Raw genomic sequence first — 20,668 nt, 5'->3', positions numbered from 1 at the left:
TCTTGAGCGGATCTGGATCCGCGGGATCAGCCACCACGCTGTCGACGTAGACTTTGAGAAAATGCTCATCCAGAAGGCACGACATCCTTGCCTTCCAGATCACATAGTTGGATGCCCCATCCAACCTGTCTTTATCTCTCAGTCCATTCGCTGCCATCTCTGCCAAATATAAAGTTGAATAGCTTCCTCTCTCCTCTGCGTTGTTGTTGGGCTAGACTATGCACTCCCTGCTGGAGTCAGCAGATCTGCTACCCCTTGTTGTTGCTGAGCTGATGAGAATTCGAATTCCTTGGCTAGGAATTCTTTGAGGAAGAAATTCCCTCAACCGTGTCTATCTTTTCCCTCTGACGTCTTTCTGCCCAACAACTACCTGCAGAAAATTGCGTCCCACCAGAAAAACCCCTCTTCACTAAAGTTGTTGTGCTGCTTTGACACTGGCGAACTTTGACCTAGAAGTCTTACCTCTCTATCAACTCACTCGAAGAGAGACCTACCTCGAAAATCTTTGCCCTCCGGTCTGGATTGTGCAATCCCTCTCGGGATTTGATTTGCTGCCTACGCAGCATTTCAACCGTCCTTCACTTCAACGTTGGGCTCTTCTGGCTCTGTTCTCTTGTCTCACCTGCAGCTCTAATACAATGTGAAAATTTGGATGCCCAAATTCCTAATGCAGCAACTGATTAACTTTCTCCAACTTATTAATTTCTAATTCAAGTTACTTACTGTTTCCTACAGTAAATATCAAAACTAATACACTACAATGTACACCATTAAATTTATCAACGAAAACAAGAAACTAAACAGGGAATAGATACAACACAATGACACCGTTATTTTTGGACAAATGTCCCCAGAAAAACTCAATGTGGGAAAACCGGTGCAGCAACTTTGAGGGTTTTATTATTATGCAGTAGTAAATCTGAGTACAATTCGTTGGAAGCCCAACTGTCTTGCCGATACAGAGAGAAACTGGACAAAACAAATAGTGAGATGATCTCACACTGTCACTGGAAGAATCCGACCTGATCTCGCTGGAAGGCGGCTCTGCATCCCTTCTGCATCAGCCTCTGTGCAACTCTGTGTCAACCCTACGCAGCCTTTGCGTCACCTCTGCTGGGGATTGCATTGCACTGCCCCTGGATCCTCCGCTGCCCAGAAACTTCGATTTCCAGCCTCCTGGTCTCACACCCCAGCTCCTGGCTTCTGAAACTCAATTTCCTCAACAGGAATTCGATCTGCCCTCTTTGCCTTGTACTCTCCGGCCCGGGAAAACTTCCCTCTTCTGGATACTACCTCTGCCCCTCACTACAAAAGATCACTCTGAAATTCTCTCTGACAGCTACTTTGCTTCAGAAATTGATCTTCTGATCTTCACTCGATGTCTTCTCCAAGTGCCCATCAAGCCTTCTCTTATAATCCTCTCGTTGATCAATCAACGGCCCGGATTAGATCCTAATCAATGGCTAGTATCATATTGACTTGATCTTCGCCTTCTTCTAGAAGTTTCACCCACAGTTTAAATTAATACCCATTCATTATTTTAATTTCCTATGTTTAGACTTAGGAACCTGTTGACCACTACGTGTTAACTACCCATAGCAGTACACCCCCTTTTTCGCAAAAGGGATAGCACTTAATCGATATGTTCGTGCCATTTGACTATCATCATTAGCCCGATGATGTTACATTGTAAACCCATTGTGCGTAAATTGTAAATAGTCTTAGCAGATCTGTGTCATGTATGTATTTGCCTAGGTAAACCTAATCTTCTAGTGATGATCTATGTTCCGGAAGATTTTTTGTCTCACTGATCCATGATCAACAAAGTTTTCCTTCAGCCTAACCCCAAAGCTGGAATGGATTTTGTCATTAGAATCTTAGGGGAATCCTAGTGTGCTAGGTCGAATCTATGTAACAGTAATTTGGAAGTAATCCTAACTATTTGGTTAGGTTATTACAAATTGCTTGATCTGCTAGATTATATTTGTGTCGCAGAACAGGGTGGTCTATGAGGGTCTATGTCAAATGGGTTTTCCCCCCTTGAGATGTAAAAATGTAAAAAAATCATGATGTAAAGTGTCTTGAGGGTTAGAAAATGTTTTATCCCCTCACAAGTCCTAGGTCCTAGGTGATTTTTCCAAAGGCTAAGTTCGAGGGTCCAATAAAAATAATAAAAAATATAAATAATAAAATCTTAAAAATAAAATAAAATAATAATAAGTCAAAGTTTTGAGGAAATAAATGGAAAATTTTAATTTTTAATATATTAAAATGCATTTAAAATTTCGACGGATGAGATTAAAAGAGATTTTGATCCTCATCAACGGTCGAGATCACTTTGACATGGATCACTCGAACTAGTCGTTGGGAAATTTTTCTTTAAATAGGGTGTCAGGGGTCATTTGAGATGATTCAATCTGTGAATCTTGTGCTAAAGAAAGCTCTTTTGTAGTCATTTTTTATGTGCAATAAAGAAAGACTTTGGGGTTGAAATCTTGCTGGTGTTACTCTTCCGGAAATGCTATAAGATGTTTCATTTCTATGCATGATTTTAATTTCAGCCATTGATAATAGCTTTATGAAGAGTGATTTTAAACACAGGTATCTTGTTTAGTCGCTAGGGTTTGAATGGTAGTTAAATTTCTGAATATGATGGCAGGTATCTCCATTAGATTTGGATTTTAGTATCGTTTTCTCCCTCTTTGTTAATGGTTGAATTAAGCTGTGGAGGAAATCCTTGATTTTGAGTTTACCGGGCGTTCGGGGAAGTTCTCAGCTGAATCAGCCAACTCCCGGATTGCATTTTCTGAAGAGCCCAGCTAGTTTTGATCCCAGGCTTATCATTAGAATTTCCGTTGCGGATGCATGAAGGGTTTTCTGAAGCACCTCATCTTAATTTTATAATTTTAGAAAAAATATATGTGTGGCATAATGACAGATCTGGCTGCTTAGAGCCTTTAGCCTGTGAATATTGTAATTATTTAGTTAGTTTTTTTTTAGTTTTGTTTCTTGCATATATTATTCCTGGGTGTTTTGTTTGTTTTGTCATTGCAGGTTGCAGAGCTGAAGAGGATATTTTTGTTTGAAGCCAGATCTAGGCCCTGGAGGGTAAGATCTGGCCTCAGAGTCAGCTCTAGCAGGGGTTTTCTGGAATAGGTTTATGAAGAAATTCGAGGTTTTCCAAGCCATTTGATCGCTGGGATTCATAAAAATTGCTTTCCAGGAATATTAGCCAGCATCTTGCAGTCCAAGGGTTTTAAAATCATTCATTTTCAGATCTGAAATTTTTTAATGAGGGTTTCAAGAAATCTGAAGCAGAGCTGATTCAAAAATTTTCAAGTTTTCTAGAAAATATTTTTAGGTTCTGGTAAATTTTTTTTTAGATTTATTGGATGCCTAGTGGGGTTTCATTGCCACAGAAAATTTTCGAAATTTTAAAGGGCCACAGGCTTTGCTGCTACCCCCTTGAAAATCCCTGCAGCCTCCATAACCTGTGCCCTCCCTCTGCCATTTCAGCCCTCAGAAATGCTGCCATTCTTCACGCAGATTGCTTCATCGCTGCTCCATTTTCTGTTGCTCATCTCAGCCACGCTGCATCCTCTCCAAGTTCCCCACACTGCCTCTGCGTGCTTTTTTTGCCCATTCGCTACCATTTCCACTGCCATTCGATCCTTCAACCTGCACACGCAAGCACCTTCGAACTCCAGACCTGCATATTCACCTCTCCACACGCTGCCGTCAACCTGCAAAGCGAAACCTGCCTGTGTAACTCCCCAACATTCCCTTTCTCCCTGTCCGTGACCTACTCTCTCCATCCCTCAAGCGCATTTGCTGTCCCTTGCGTCCATTTCAGCTTGCCCATAAACTTGCTAACAAACCCTCAGCCTCTTCACGCTACTGCGATTTCTCACGCATTCCCATCCGCAGCTCTCTTCATTCCTCGCTGCTGCTTACCCTCTACCTTCAAACATCCCTCCGCGCGCAGTCACTCCAACCTGCAAGGCAAACCTGTGGTTCCCTGCATCAAACGCTTTCCAACCTGCAAGGGAAATCGATTTCCTCCTCAATACGCTCATTTTTATTTCTTTTATGCGTTAGTTTAGGTTAGGGTTATGCATTTAGTTTTCATTTAAATTTTTATTAGAATTGATTTTATCTTTCTTATAGTTTAGAACTTTAGAATTTTTTAAAAGTTCTGTTTCATTTAAATTTTTTAATTAGATTTAGATTTGATTTTATATAGTTTAGAATTTAAACTTTTTTTGTTAATATTTCGATTTCATTTAGATTTTAATAAATTTTCTTTTAGTTTTAAATTTCATTTCATTTGTATATATTTAGTGTTTGTTTTAAATTTCATTTTTATTTAGTTTAGATTTAGATACTTTTGTTTATTTTGATATAAATATAAAAACAAAAAACAAAAAAAAAAGTTTATATCTAAAAATTAAAAATTTTGAAAAAAAACTAATTAAAAATTGGCAATTCCTTTTGATGTCTTTTTTCTGTTGTGGGATTAATGTTTGTCACTTTTATAAAGTCATATACGTTTAAATTTTATCTAAAGATTAGCTATATGAAAGTGGTGACTGGTTAGCATTTAAATTTTATGGTTATTTAAAGCATTTGATCTTTTGAAGTTTAATTGCTAAAGCTTTGTGCATCTTTTGAATATTTTGCATCTCGTGAAATTAATCATTGCTTGGATTATATAATGCTCGTTACATGTTGGATATTTTGTAAATATTTTCAAGCAATCATTAAATTACTTCATAAGCAACAGCAGCTAATTAATTACTTGGTTTTCATTAACTCCATAAGGCACTGGTCTTAAGCATTTAAAGATCTAATCAATTTCTAAAATCGATCAAGTGTTTGTTTCCCCCTGCTGTGTCTCCCAAGCCAGCTACTTCCCAGTTGGTTTTCCTTTATCCCATACGGTCTACCCCCCTTAGCCTAGGGAGACGGCTTAAACGGAGAGATCGGGAATCAGGGTGACAGTCCCCGGTCTGAGCGTTGTCGCGCTGCCTAGACACTCTGTGCGACAACAGGACCCATTTAAAATAATTAATTATGTTAATAAATTATAAAACTATCTCCGAGTGGAATTTCCCAAAACGATTTCTGGGTATTGGAGAATGCATGTGTCTAAACCTCCCTGCAAATTTTGAGACTTAGAGCACATCCGATGCTACAAAAACTCAACAATGAATACCTCCCTAGTTAAGAGGGGGTGTTGAGAAATGTAACTAGTATCGGTCTTCATAATTGTTGTCTTATGTATTTTTCAAATGAAAGAAAAAAGAAAATTTATTGGTATTTATAAGCATGGGTTTCGTGCTTAATTTATTTTGTTTCTAGGTCAAACCACCCACTGAGTGCTTCTAGTGATTGTTTCATGAGTAATTGTCCTTATCATTGTGTACTAGACCCTTCTTGGGCTCATTGTATCAAAGAAGAAACTTATTTTTCATGTAAAAACTATCACTTGTCTCTCCTCCACCAAGACGGCCACAAGTACAGTCAAGTCAGCCTATAAAGGGATGACCCAACCACTATATATAAGAAAGAACTCGACCTCATTTGCTCACTCACCAAGCAAGAATTCAATCTGCAATTAAAGGAAGGATGAAGGCAAGGAAGAAGACTTAAAGAAAAAGGAAAAACCCTAGAAAAGAAAAGAGGAACACCAACAAAGAAGTAAAGCTCATTTTGCTCATCTTTTCCCTCACACGTTCGAGATTCTGGGTTGCAGGAAGAGGCCGAAATTGCAGGTCTGCAGTAAGGCTGAAATTCTGATGCAGTAGGGCCAAATTTTGGTTGATGTAGTATTGATGAAATATTGAAGACGTTGATTGGAAGGACTCACTTGGGAGGCTGACTTGGTGAATTGGAGGAAGTCTTTGTCTTGTCAAGGGTCTTGGTTGTCTCTTTTCATTTGGTTCTAAAGGAAGAAAAAAGATTTTTTGGGTTTTCCCTTAGGAGAGGGGTTTTTCCCTGGTTGAGATCGTATATCCTGTGTCCTTTTTGTTTTGATCTTCATCCATTTATGTTTTGGTAGTTGCTTGATGATAAGAAAGTAAAAGAAGACATAAAGAAGTTAATAAGATTGCTAAGAAATCACAAGTAATTATCAAAATAAAAAAAATCTTTCTGTCTTTCTGATTTTCCAACAACCCTCTCATCATCAAATTTGACTTGGCATTGAGATTTCCTCCTTCTCCACTTCTCAATTGGTTTTCACATTGGGATTTTCTCCAGTCTTTCTATTTAAATGAGCCTTGGCCTCCTCATTTCATAATTCTTAGACGAGCTATTGGGCTAGCGAAGCTCTGGCAAAATTTGTACTCACTACTTTCATATGATCAATAAAGCAAAGACTTTGGGGGTTTACACTTGATGTGATGTTGTTCTTCTTCCTTTGAGGTAATATTATTCCATTTATGTTCTTCATGTTCTACATTTCCTAAATTCGAATTTGTTAGCTCATTTTCCATATTTGTGTATTATTTTGTGTAAGTTATCTTGCATTGATTATTGGACTAGAGAGATTCTCTAGATTGAAGATCACTAGAATGTTCTCGGTTGAACATCTAGCGTCTTCTCTCATTGCTCAATCTAGTCCCTTGTGATGCTAACACTTCCTTTAAGTGTGTAGAATTTATTTTATGTGTTGGAAAGAAGCTTGAGCTTGGGGTAAGTTTCTTGGTTTAATGAACTCACTCTCAAGGCAAAGGTTGTAAGAACTCATATCAAGCCATTTTGCTCTCAAAGGCTCATCAAGAGAAATTGAAAGGGGGTTTCTCACCCTAGCCTCTATTATTTCAAAATTCAAATCTACTTGTCACATTTCATGCACTATCATTGATTCTATCCAACTTTGAGGGCTTGTTGAAAGACTTAGTCCTTCTTGCTTGTGCAAGGGAGGAATGCGAGTTCCCCTTTTGTCTCTTGCGCAGTCCTAATGGAGGCTTGAGGACGTGGTTTGAGGCATCATTTGAAGGGACTTGTAGGTGGAGGATTGAAGGACTAAAGAACTAATCATTTCAGCTTTTTCACCTACCAAAGCTTGTGCTCAAAATCGCATCGTTACTTCCTTCCATTGCGCAAGGATTCCTCTAGAAGTTTGATAAGTTGAGCCATCAAGTTTGACCTCTTTGGGGAATGCGAGTTGCCTCTTTGAGGCACCCTTGAGTTGTAACTTTGCAATAAAATTGTAGTTTCTTGTTCTTTATACTGTGTATTCTATCTTGTGGAAGGATAGTTTTCTCCCTTGAGCTTGTTGTAAGCTCTCCTCAAGCCTCAAAGTCCCTCATTTCTCTATAAGAGGCCTTCCTGTCTAAATAATAAAAATAAATCTTTCGACTTGAGGGAGCTTGTGAATTTCCCCTTGGCATCCCAATCTTTGTTGATTTATGGTAGCATCGGATGTGCTCTAAGCCTCAAAATTTGCAGGGAGGCTAGGACACATGTATTCCAGAATACCCAGAAATCGTTTTGGGAAATTCCACCCGAAGACAGTTTTATTAAAATAATTAATTATTTTTAATGGATGCCTAAGTCTAAAATTAGGAAATTAAAATAATTAAAGGGTATTAATAAAATTGGGTTTACATCTTCTAAAAGAAGACAGAGATCGAGTCAATATGATTTGAGCCATTGATTAGAATTTAATCCGAGTCGTTGATTGATCAACAAGAGGATTATAAGAAGAGGCTTGATGGGCATTTGGAAGACACATCGAGTGAGAGATCAGAGATTGATTTTCTCAAAAGAGCAGGCAGCAGTTGCCGGAGAGCTCATCGAGAAGATTTCTTACAACGAGGGGCAGGGACAGTTTTCTGGTTCGAGAGTTTCCTGATCCGGGGATACATTGCAGAGAAGGCAGAGAGAGATCCAGAAGAAGCAGCGCAATGCCACACAGAGCTTCAAAGGGAGTCTGAGATTTAGCTGGGAAGTCGAGTTCCAAAGCCAGAAGTCGGGGTGTGAGATCAGAGGGCCAGAGGAACGAAGTTCCAAACAGTAGAAGATTCGTGAAAGAGGTGACGCAGACCCCAAAGAGGCTGACGTAGATCTACATAGGCTAACCCAGAGACTGCGTAGAGCCAACGTGGGGCCAGCCATCCAGGGCTTGGATCAGTGTCAGTTCGCCGGTGATAGTGTTAGGTATTTCTCACTAATTTCTCTGCCAGTCAAATTCTTTGTATCGGATAGCTAGTAAGGCATCCAAAGATTGTATTCAAAAACTACTGCATAAAAATACAAACCCTCAGTTGTTGCACTAGTTTTCCCGCATTCGGTTTTTCCGAGGACATTTGTCCAAAAACAACGATGTCACTTGTGTGTGCGTTATTTCATCTTGCTCAGTTCTTGTTTTTGCATATAATTTAATTAGTGAAGGCTACAGTCATATTTACTTCAATATTTACAGTGTAACACAGTATATAACTTGCATGAATTAACAAGTAGGAGAAGTAATATCAATTTGCTGCAATAGGGATTTGGGTCTCCAAATTTTCACATGGTATCAAAGGACAAGTGAAGCAAGAGAGCAGACAGCAAGAACCCAGCATTGAAGAGAAGGAGGTAGATCGAAGTGTTACATAGGTAGCAGATCGAATCCCCTGAGGGATTTCTCAATTCAGGCCACGAGGGCAAGATTCTCGAGGAAAATCTTTGTCTGAGTGAGTTGACAGAGAGGTAAGATTACTAGTTCATGATTTGTCAGTGGTAGAGGGAGCAGCGCATCAGCAGATTCAGTGCAAAGCAGTCCTCAAGTGCGACGCAGTTTTCTGAAGTGTTTGCGGGGTCAGAAAAGCGATAGAAGAAGGAAGAGGACACCTTTTGAGGGAATTTCTTCCTTAGTGAATTCAGAGCCAAGGAATTTTATTTCTCAGTTGTTGAGCAGCAGTAGCGAGGAGCATACCTACTAACTCCAGCAGGGAGTGTGTAGGCCAGCCTAGCAGCTGCGGGGACGAGAGAGGGAACAATTTGACTTTTGTTGAAAGACATGGCAGCTAATGGGTTGAGAGATCGAGATAGATTGGACAGAGTATCCAACTATGTGATCTGGAAGGCTAGGATCTCCTGCCTTCTAGATGACCATGATCTCAAAACCTATGTCGATAGTGTGGTAGTTGAACCTGGCAATGCAGATCTGCTCAAGAAGTACAAGGATGAGATGGCGAAGTCCAAGCAGTTGATCCTCGATGGAGTGAGGGATCACATTGTGTGAAAATTCCTAAACCAGAGTCCCTACTGCAGCAACTGATGATATTTCTCCTGTTTGTTAGATTCCCTTAAACAAATTACTTACAGTTTCGTATGGAAAATATTGAAATACATCCATTGCAACCTTCACTTAATTTAATATAATACAGAAACAAGAAACTGAGCAAGAAAGAAAATACAACATAATGACACCGTTATTTTTGGACAAATGTCCCTGAAAAACCCAATGTGGGAAAACCGTTGCAGCAGATCTGAGGGTTTTTAGTATTAAGAAGAATTTATTCCTGAATACAAACTCTAGATGCCTTGCTGGAAATCTAGTACAGAGAATATCACTCAGCAAAAGATATTAGTGGGATTACCTCACATGTTCACTCTACACTGCAATTCTCGGCTGATCCGGCAGCTGAACCAACGAGTCCCCAACTACCTTTGCATTGCCCCTACGCAGTCACTGCGTGGGCCTACATCACTGCCTTTGAGGCACTGCGTCACCTCTCTATTGGATCGATTTTCTGTCAGGAGCTTCAACTTCAGCCCTCTCGACTCAAAACGTCCAACCCCCAATAAAATTTTGGACTTCTGCTTGGAAGGCAATGTGCTGCTCTACGTAAGCCCTTCCTGGCTTTGCGTCACTCTCACTGGGCACTGTGTTGCCTCTTCTGCGTCTTTCTCTACATCTTTGTTGCATATTCTTGGCTACGGAGAAGATTCTCCAGCCAAAACTATCTATGCCCCTCTCTGCGTGATCACCACGAAATCACTATCATGCTCTCTCGCTCAGCAATTCAATTTGGCTAATCAACTCTCGGTATGTTTTCCAAATGACCCTCAAGCCTCCTTAAATAATCTTCTCGTTGACATTCAACAACCCAGATTAGAAGCTAATCAATAGCTAAGATCATTTCTACTTGATCCTCGTTTTCTTCTAGAAGTTACACCCACAATTAGATTAATACCCAATAATTATTCTAATTTCCTAAGTTTAGACTTTGGGACCCATTAAAAATAATTAATTATTTTAATAAAACTGTCTCCAGGTGGAATTTCCCAAAATGCTTTCTAGGTTCTTTGGAATACATCTGCCCAAGCTTCCCTACAAAATTTGAGACTTAGAGCACATCCGATGCTACCAGAAATCAACACTCCCCCTTAGCAAGGAATGTGCTCTAGTAATGCTTCCCACTAAAACATCACCCTGACTTCATAAAACCGTCCTATCCATTGTTGATGTCTGACATGTTGTCCACCAACTACTGCATTGTTGCTTCAACTGCGTTGCTACTACAATTGCACTGTTGTTGACCCTGCCACTGTCAACACTACATCTGTACTACAACTCCCTCTCAAGTGCTACATCGGTGTTGTTGCTAGCATTGCTACTGCTAACACTTCATCTGCACTGCAACTGAAAAACATCCCAAAATCTGAACAAGTGTTCAGCATAGATTCATCTCGATGTTGAAGATCTGACTGTTGCTATTCCCACGCTATCCCTCTGAAGCTAGTGCGTTGTTGCTGCTACTGCATTGTGCCTCCCTACACTGTTGTAACTCTGCACTACGCTACTCAGACTTGGTGTTCTAGCCACTGCATCTACTGATCCAACACTACTTTGCATCAACTAACACTGGTCCATCCTGCTACTTCTGATCTGGGCTCTCGTAGCAAGGAATTGATCCGAGAGGTGGGCTCCTCAAGGATCCTACCCATCTATAGCTCTTTCGAACAACAACTCTAAATCAACCAACCTCCCTCCTAGAGGTATCTCGGCTGTCATGGAAAACTCCTCCTCAATCTTCGCAGGTGCAACCTTCAAATTGTGCTTCTCATCTTTGTCCTTCTTCTTGAGAGGACACTGTGTTGTGTAGTGACCCATTTCACCACACTGGAAGCATTTGATCTTCGAGACGTCCTTCTTCCGCCTCCGCTACTCCTGCTACGCCTTGGATGCAAGGGTTGCATTCTCCTCCTCCTCGGGCTTTGACCCACCACTACTGCTTCCGTCAAGCTTACACTTGACTAGATCTCTCCTTAGCTCTTCCTGCTTGAGAGTTGCCAACATACTAACCCAGCCTGGCAAAGCTGCCTTTCCCAAGATGCTCTGGACAAAGACTTGCCACTCTTTTGAGACCACGTTTAGGGCTAGCCTCACCATCTCGAAACCTTGAGGTGTAGACACCACAGCTGCTAAATCTTCCTGGGTTTGTTGAAGCTTCATGAGGAACGGATCAATGCGGTCCCCCTTCTGCATCCTTCCAAATCTCAATTTCTGCTCTAAGTACATCTTTGGTTGCTCAAAAGATCCTTGATACAGCATTGCCAAGGCATCCCACATGTCCTTAGCATTCCCTCTGCTAGCGATGTGACATACTACATGATCCTTTACTCCATCAAGGACCATCCTCTTGGCCTTCACCATTTCTTCCTTGTACTTCTTCAACGGATCTCGATCTGCGAGCTCAACCACCACACTATCGACATAGGACATTAACAAAATGCTCATCTAGAAGGCATGACATCCTTGCCTTCTAGATCACATAGTTGGATGCCCCATCCAACCTGTCCTGATCTCTCAACCCACTTGCTACCATCTCTACCACGAAAATGTTGAACTGCTCCTCCCTATCTCCCTATCTCTTATTGTTGTTGCTCAGGCAATGAGAAAATAGACTTCTTGGTGGGAAGTCTACTGAGGAAAAATTCCCTCACTGTGCTTCTCCTCTCTTTTTTGATGTCTTTCAACCCAACAATCTGCTTGCTGAAAACTACGTCCCACCAGCTCTTTCCTCACACTGAGGCTCTACGCCGCTCCCTCTAGCTTGGCAAGATTTCGATCTGGAAGTCTTTCCTCTCTGTCGACTCACTTAGAGAGAGACTTTGCTCGAAAATTTAGTCCTACTGGACCTGACTACGCAATCCCTTGGAGATTTGAACTGCTGCCTCCTGCAACTATTCAACCTCCTTCTCTGCTTAGCCCTAGATTCTTTGGCACTTCTCTTCTTGTCTCACCTGCACTACTCTGATACCATGTGAAAATTCCTAAACCGGAATTCCTACTGTAGCAACTGATGATATTTCTCCCATTTCTTAGATTCCCTTAAACAAATTACTTGCAGTTCCTTATGACAAATATCGAAATACATACACTGCAGCCTTCACTTAATTTAATATAATATGGAAACAAGAAACTGAGCAAGAAAGAAAATACAACACAATGACACCGTTATTTTTGGACAAATGTCCCCGGAAAAACCCAATGTGGGAAAACCGTTGCAGCAGATCTGAGGGTTTTTAGTATTAAGCAGAATTTATTTGTGAATACAAACTCTCAATGCTTTGCTGGCAATCCAGTATAGAGAATATCACTCGACAAAATAAATTAGTGGGATTACCTCATAGGCTCACTCTACACTTCAAGTCCCGGTTGATCCTACAGCTGAACCAACGAGTCCCCAGCTACCTCTGCGCTACCCCTACGCAGTCACTGCGTGGGCCTGCATCACTGCCTTTGAGGCACTACATCACCTCTCTGCTGGATCAATTTTCTCTCAGGAGCTTCCACTTCAGCGCTCTCAACTCAGAACGTCAAACACCCCAGTAAAATTTTGGACCTCTGCTTGGGAGGCACTACACTACTCTACGTCAGCCATTCCTGGCTCTACGTCACCCTCACTAGGCACTGCGTTGCCTCCTCTATGCCTTTCTCTGCCTCTCTGTTGCATATTCTTGGCTCCAAAGAAGATTCTCCAGCCAAAACTATCTCTACCCCTCTCTGCGTAATCACCACAAGATCACTACATTGCTCTCTGGCTCAACAATTCGATCTGACTGATTAACTCTTGATATGTTTTCCAAATGACCCTCAAGCCTCCTTAAATAATCTTCTCATTGACAATCAACAGCCCTAATTAGAAGCTATGGCTAAGATCATTTATGGTTGATCCTCATCTTCTTCTAGAAGTTACACCCACAGTTAGGTTAATACCCATTAATTATTCTAATTTCTTAAGTTTAGACTTTGGGACCCATTAAAAATAATTAATTATTTTAATAAAATTGTCTTTGGGTGGAATTTCCCAAAATGCTTTCTGGGTTCTTTGGAATACATGTGCTCAAGTTTCTCTGCAAAATTTGAGACCTAGAGCACATCTGATGCTACCAGAAATCAACACTCCCTCTTAGCGAGGAATGTACTCTAGTAATGCTTCCCATTGAAGCATCACCCTGACTTCATAACACCGTCCTATGCGTTGCTGATGTCTGATATGTTGTCCACCAACTAATGCGTTGTTGCTGCAACTGCACTATTGCTCACCCTGCCACTATCAACACTACATCTGTACTACAACTCCCTCTCAAGTGCTACATCTGTGTTGCTGCTAGCATTTCCACTGCTAACACTTCATCTGCACTGCAACTGAGAAACATCCCAAAATTTGAACAAGTGTTCAGCATAGATACATCTTGATGCTAAAGATCTGACTGTTGCTAGTCCCACGTTATCTCTCTGAAGCCACGACACTGTTGCTGCTATTGCACTGTGCCTCCCTGCACTACACTGCTTAGACTTGGCGTTCTAACCACTGCATCTATCGCTCCAACACTCCTCTGCACCAACTAACACTGGTCCATCCTTCTACTTTTGATTTGGGCTCTCGTAACAAGGAATTGATCCGAGAGGTGGGCTCCTTAAGGATCCTGCCCATCTGTAGCTCTTTCGAACTACAACTCTAAATCAACCCACCTCCTTCCTGGAGGTATCTCAGTTGTCGTGGCAAATTCTTCCTTGATCTTCGCAGGTGCAACTTTCGGATTGTGCTTCTCATCTTTGTCCTTCTTCCTGAGAGGACACTATGTTGCGTAGTGACCCATTTCACCACACATGAAGCATTTGATCTTCAAGACGTCCTTCTTCTGCCTTCATTGCTCCTGCTGCCCCTTGGATGCAAGCGCTGCATTCTCATCCTCCACCTTGGGCTTTGACCCACTGCTACTGCTTCCGTCAAGCTTACACTTGACTAGATCTCTCCTCAGCTCTTCCTGCTTGAGAGTTGCCCACATACTATCCCAGCCTGGCAATGTTGCCCTCCCTAGGATGCTCTAGACAAAGACTTGCCATTGTTTTGAGACTGAGTTTAGGGTCAGTCTCACCATCTCAGAACCTTGAGGTGTAGACCCCACAACTGCTAACTCGTCCAGGGAATGCTCAAGCTTCGTGAGGAACGGATCAATGCGCTCCCCCTTCTGCATCTGTGCAGATCTCAATTTCTGCTCTAAGTACATCTTCCATTGCTCTAAAGATCCTTGATATAGCATTGCCAAGGCATCCCACATCTCCTTAGCAGTCCCTCTAGTAGCGATGTGACATACTGCGTGATCCTTTACTCCATTAAGGATCATCCTCTTGGCTGTCGCCATTTCTCCCTTGTACTTCTTCAGTGGATCTGGATCTGCGGGCTCAACCACCACAATGTCGACATAAGCATTGAGAAAATGCTCATCTAGAAGGCATGACATCCTTCCCTACCAGATCACATAGTTGGATGCCCCATCCAACTTGTCTTGATCTCTCAACCCATTGGCTGCCATCTTTGCCATGAAAATGTTGAACTACTCATCCCTATCTCTTACTATTGTTGCTTAGGCAATAAGAAAACAGACTTCTTAGCGGGAAGTCTATTGAGGAAAAATTCCCTCACTGTGCTTCTCCTCTCTTTTCTGATGTCTTTCAGCCCAGCAATCTGCTTGCTGAAAACTGCATCCCAAAAGCTCTTTCCTCATGCTAAGACTTTGTGTTGCTCCCTCTGGCTTGGCAAGATTTCGATCTGGAATTCTTTCCTCTCTATCGAGTCACTTAGAGAGATACTCTGCTCGAAAATTCAGTCCTACTGGCCTGGACTGCGCAATCCCTCTAGGGATTCAAACTGCTACCTCCTGCAACTATTCGACCTCCTTCTCTGCTCAGCATTGGGTTCTTTGGAACTTCTCTTCTTGTCTCACCTGCACTGCTCTGATACCATGTGACAATTCCTAAACCGAAATCTCTACTGTAGCAACTAATGATATTTCTCCTATTTGTTAGATTCCCTTAAACAAATTACTTGCAGTTTCTTACGACAAATATCAAAATACATACACTGCAGCATTCACTTAATTTAATATAATACGGAAACAAGAAACTGAGCAAGAAAGAAAATACAACACAATGACACCATTAGTTTTGGACAAATGTCCCTGGAAAAACCCGATGTGGGAAAACCAGTGCAGCAGAGCTATGGGTTTTTATTATTAAGCAGAATTTATTTCTGAATACAAACTCTGGATGCCTTCTTGGCAATCCAGTATAGAGAATACCACTTGGCAGAACAAATCAGCGAGATTACCTCACTCTACACTGCAAGTCCTGGTTGATCTGGCAACTGAACCAACGAGTCATCGGCTACCTCTACGCTGTCCCTACGCAGTCACTGCGTGGACCTACGTCACTGCCTTTGAGGCACTGTGTCACCTCTTTGATGGATTGATTTTCTCTTAGGAGCTTCGACTTCAGCCCTCTCGGCTCAGAACGTTAAACCCCCCAGCAAAATTTCAGACTTATGGTTGGAAGGCACTACGCTGCTCTGCATGAGCCCTTCCTGGCTTTGTGTCACCCTCACTAGGCACTGCGCTGCCTCCTCTCCATCTTTCTCTGCCTCTTTGCTACGTATTTTTGGCGGAGAAGATTCTCCAGCCAAAACTATCTCTACCCCTATCTGTGTGATCACCACAATATCACAACGCTGCTCTCTGGCTCAGCAATTCGATTTGACTGATCAACTCTCGATGTGTTTTCCAAATGACCCTCAAACCTCCTTAAATAATCTTCTTGCTGACATTCAACGGCCCAGATTAGAAGCTAATCAATGGCTAAGATCATTTACGCTTGATCCTCATCTTCTTCTAGAAGTTACGCCCACAGTTAGATTAATACACATTAAATATTTTAATTTCCTAAGTTTAGACTTAGGGACCCATTAAAAAAATTAATTATTTTAATAAAAATGTCTCTGGGTGGAATTTCCCAAAACACTTTTTGGGTTCTTTGGAATACATGTGCCCAAGTCTCCTTGCGAAATTTGAGACTTAGAGCACATCCGATGCTACCAAAAATCAACACGTTGTAAGTCACATTGCTGGAAAACGGACGTCCAAAGAGATGTGGGATGCCTTGGCTACATTGTATCAAGGATCTTCTGAGCAACGAAAGATGTACTTGGAGGAGAAAATGAGATCACCAAGGATGCAGAAGGGGGAATGCATTGATCCGTTCCTATCGAAGCTTCAAGAAGTCCGAGATCAGTTGGCAGTTATAGGATCATCACCTCAACCTACCGAGATCGTGAGGTTGGCCCTGAATTTAGTCTCAAAAGAATGGCAAGTATTTGTCCAGAGTATCTTGGGCAGAGAGAAATTGTCAGATTGGGAAGGGATGTGGGTCGCTCTTCACCAAGAAGAGATCAGGCGAGACAATGCAGCCCTTGCATCAAAGGGGCAGCAAGAGTAGCGAAGGCGGAAGGATGTCTCGAAGATCAAATGTTTTTGGTGTGGTGAATTTGGTCACTACGCTACGCAGTGTCCTCTCAAGAAGAAGGAAAAGGACGAGAAACATGATCCGCAGGCTACAACTACAAAGATCGAGGAGAAGTTTGCCATCATTCCCAGATTCCTCCAGGGGAGAGGTGGGGTGATCTTGTACTGTAGTTCGAAAGAACTACATATGGGCAGGGTCCATTCAGAAGTCCACCTCATGGATCAAAACCTAGCTACGGGAGCCCATAATCAGCAATAGCAGCATGGACCAGTGTCAGTTGGTGCAGAGGAATGGCAGAGTGAGTTGCAGAGGCTACGAGCGCCAAAGACTGAGCAGCGTAGAGCAGAGTTGACAGTGGTGTAGTTGGCACAGTGCAGAGTCACCAGCAACACAGAGACATCAGAGGGTTAGCATAAAGACTAGCAGCAATCTGAACTCCAGCAACAGATGCATCACGCTGAACACCTTTGGTTCAGTATTTTGGATGTTTTTCTATCGCAACAACAACAGAGTTGCAGTGCAGATGCAATTTGCAACAACATGCAGAGTCAGCAACAAAACAAATGCAACATTTGCGCAGTAGTTGGTGGGCAGTGATATCAGACATTAGCAGTGCAGAGGGAGATGTTATAGAGTCAGGGTGATGATTTAGCAGGTTGCATTACTAGAGCACATTCGTCGCTAAGAGGGAGTGTTGATTTCTAGTAGCATCGGATGTGCTCTAAGCCTCAAAATTTGCAAGGAGGCTAGGACACATGTATTCCAAAATACTCAGAAATCATTTTGGGAAATTCCACCTGGAGATAGTTTTATTAAAATAATTAATTATTTTTAATGGATGCCTAAGTCTAAACTTAGGAAATTAAAATAATTAAAGGGTATTAATAAAACTAGGTGTGAATCTTCTAGAAGAAGATAGAGATCGAGTCAATATGATCTGAGCCATTGATTAGAATTTAATCTGGGTTGTTGATTGATAAACAAGAGGATTATAAGAAGAGGCTTGATGGGCATTTGGAAGAGACATCGAGTGAGAGATCAGAGATCGATTTTCTCAAGAGAGCAGTGCAGCAGTTGTCGGAGAGGTCATCGAGGAGATTTCTTGCAGTGAGGGGCAAGGATAGTTTTCCGATTGGAGAGTTTCCTAATCCGGGGATACATTGTAGAGAAGGCAGAGAGAGATCCAAAAGAGGCAGCGCAGTGCCACGCAGAGCTTCAGAGGGAGTTTGAGATTCAGCTGGGAAGTCGAGTTCCAAAGCCAGAAGCCGAGGTGTGAGACCGAAGGGCTAGAGGAATGAAGTTCCAGACAGAAGAAGATCCGTGAAAGAGGTGATGCAAACCCCAAAGAGGCTGACGGAGAGGCTACGCAGAGCCAATGTGGGGCCAACCATCTAGGGCCTGGATCAGTGTCGGTTCGCTAGTGATAGTGTGAGGTATTTCTCACTAATTTCTTTGCCAGTCAGATTCTCTGTATCAGATAGCCAGTAAGGCATCCAAAGATTGTATTCAGAAACTACTGCATAATAATACAAACCCTCAACTGTTGCACCGGTTTTCCCGCATTGGGTTTTTCCGGGGACATTTGTCCAAAAACAACGGTGTCACTTGTGTGTGTGTTATTTCTTCTTGCTCAATTCTTGTTTCCGCATATAATTTAATTAGTGAAGGCTACAGTTGTATTTACTTTGATATTTACAACGTAACACAGTAAAAAACTTGCATGAATTAACAAGTAGGAGAAGTAACATTAGTTTGCTGCAGTAGGGGTTTGGGTCTCCAAATTTTCACAATCTCCTCATTTAGTACGAGGTAGCATTGGTGATTGGTTTCTTGCTTTGCACTTTCAAGTTCCCTTTTCACTCCTGCAAGTAGCCTAGATCCATTTCATTTCACTAATTTACTTGCTCAAGTTCCTCACTAATTCGCACTTTTATTGGGCTAATTTAGTACTTGCAATTTGTGCTTTACATTGCTCATCTACTCATTGCAAATCTGATTTATTTACAGCTGATCTAGTCCATTTAACAGCTGATAACAGTGCTATTTCATTTGTTCATTTCATATAGCTCTCATTTGTAGTTCTTTCTATTGACATGCAAAGTCACTTTACATGCTAATGTGGCTTCCATTTTTGATATAATTTTCTAATTTTGTCATCTAGTTTCAACTAGTATTTTTCATCATTAGTTCATTTCATTTGCATGCAAGTATAGCGTAATCATTTGTGGATTGGTATCTTTATGAAGTTATTTTAAGCCATCTTGAAATACCACTTTTACTTGCAATCAACTTTGATCATTTACACTTGCAATTTTGCAAACCTTCTAAAATTTACCTCCAAGACATAACTCTTGGTTGAATAGACATTTTAGGAAATCTTCTTTGAAGATCTGAAGTCTAAGTTTGGAGAAAAGGTTAAAATGCATGATCATACAGTTAGGGTACGGCTGAGTCCCGCGTCAGAATAGTGGCATGCGGGTTGACTTGAGGGACTAGGTGGATCTTTGATAATGAAGCTAAGCTTCTCCACTTGAGGCCCCTTGCAACAACCTCTATGCATACAAGGGTGAAGGATTTGAGGAGTAATGCCTTAGGCCTTTAATTAAATCAACCAAGAACACTTACTTCACACACTCACTTCTACAACTTTGGGTTGCCTTGCATGCAGCTGTGATAATTTCTTTTAAGCTCTTTCTCAAATACATGCAAATTGGATTGTGAGTACTTACATTTATTTCATTTCCAAGTACTTCATTTACATTCTTGTACCTTGTTAGTTCATGCGCATGTACTTATCTCAAATTTCCATTGGATGCTATATCATTTACATCGTATGTGAGCATATTGATTTTGAAATACAAGCCTTATTTTACTTGCAAGTTCAATTTTCATTTAAGTTGCTCAACTTTTCAAAGTTGTATCTAATATCTTGTAATTATGGTCTTGATTTAATTTACTAACATTTGTCTTGTAGCTTCTCATTTCATTGTACTTGTGTATCTTGAAAGTAATTCCATTATTGCAAGTATTGTCATTCAACTTTGAGCATATTTCATATTATTTCTTGCAAGATTATATTTATTGGCACTGGGATACTTACATCAATTTTCCTTGCAGGATATATTGTTGAATCATTTTGATCTATATACATGTTGACGTTAATTATATGCTCATGATTTATTTATACTTGCTAGTTTAATTCCTTGCTTCAAATTACATTTCGAGTCTTTGAATGGTTGATGCTTTAATTGGTTAACTAATCATATCCTAGAACTTGTTAAGTCTAACAAGCCTTCCTTAGTATCTTCCTCAACCCCCTTGGCTTTAGCTAGGAGAGAGCCTAGATGAAGATAATCGGGATTAGGTTACAGCCCCAATTCTGAGCTTTGCCACCAAGGTCACACCCAGTGGGGTTGAGTATTTTTCCCACATTAACTTAGGTGTGTAAGCAAGGCGGCAACACCTCCTATTAGTGCCCCTCCTGAAGGAAGGTTCTCAGAAGTAGTCACATTGGACTAGGAGCAAAGGATAACCACCTAGGGGAAGCATGGGAACAAGGGTACAATCAAGAGCAGTCAATCATCCAGCTAGGCCTGTGATTCATATTAATATGCCCCAAAACATTAAATGAAAGAACATGATTATAAAAATGGATAATGTATCTTCCGACAGATGACCCATCTTCCTTCAAGAAGCATGTCAGATGGGAGATAGCATTGATCAGAGCATAGGTGGAGAGCTTTGATTTCAAGCTATTTGTGGGCTATCATAGAGCTGCTGGCTGGCTGGCTGGCTAACCAATGACAAGAAAAAATTTCTCCTATGGGTTACCCACTTTTGTTGGTTAACAGCCTTGAATGGGCT

General features: G+C 41.3%; 1 protein-coding gene across 1 annotated transcript in view; it reads right to left on the bottom strand.

Annotated features, from left to right (window-relative positions):
- Positions 1–20,668, bottom strand: part of LOC149151459 (gamma-tubulin complex component 4-like) — a gene marked incomplete at its 5' end in the record, with an annotated part of 418,255 nt that overhangs the window by 51,746 nt on the left and 345,841 nt on the right. The gene's annotated exons all lie outside the window — the stretch shown is intronic.

Source organism: Pinus tabuliformis, chromosome 9 (genome assembly GCF_031772625.1).
Source record: "Pinus tabuliformis cultivar Carrire ecotype Pingquan chromosome 9, CPIR1, whole genome shotgun sequence".
NCBI lineage: Eukaryota > Viridiplantae > Streptophyta > Pinopsida > Pinales > Pinaceae > Pinus > Pinus tabuliformis.
This window is presented reverse-complemented; position numbering and strand designations above follow the sequence as displayed.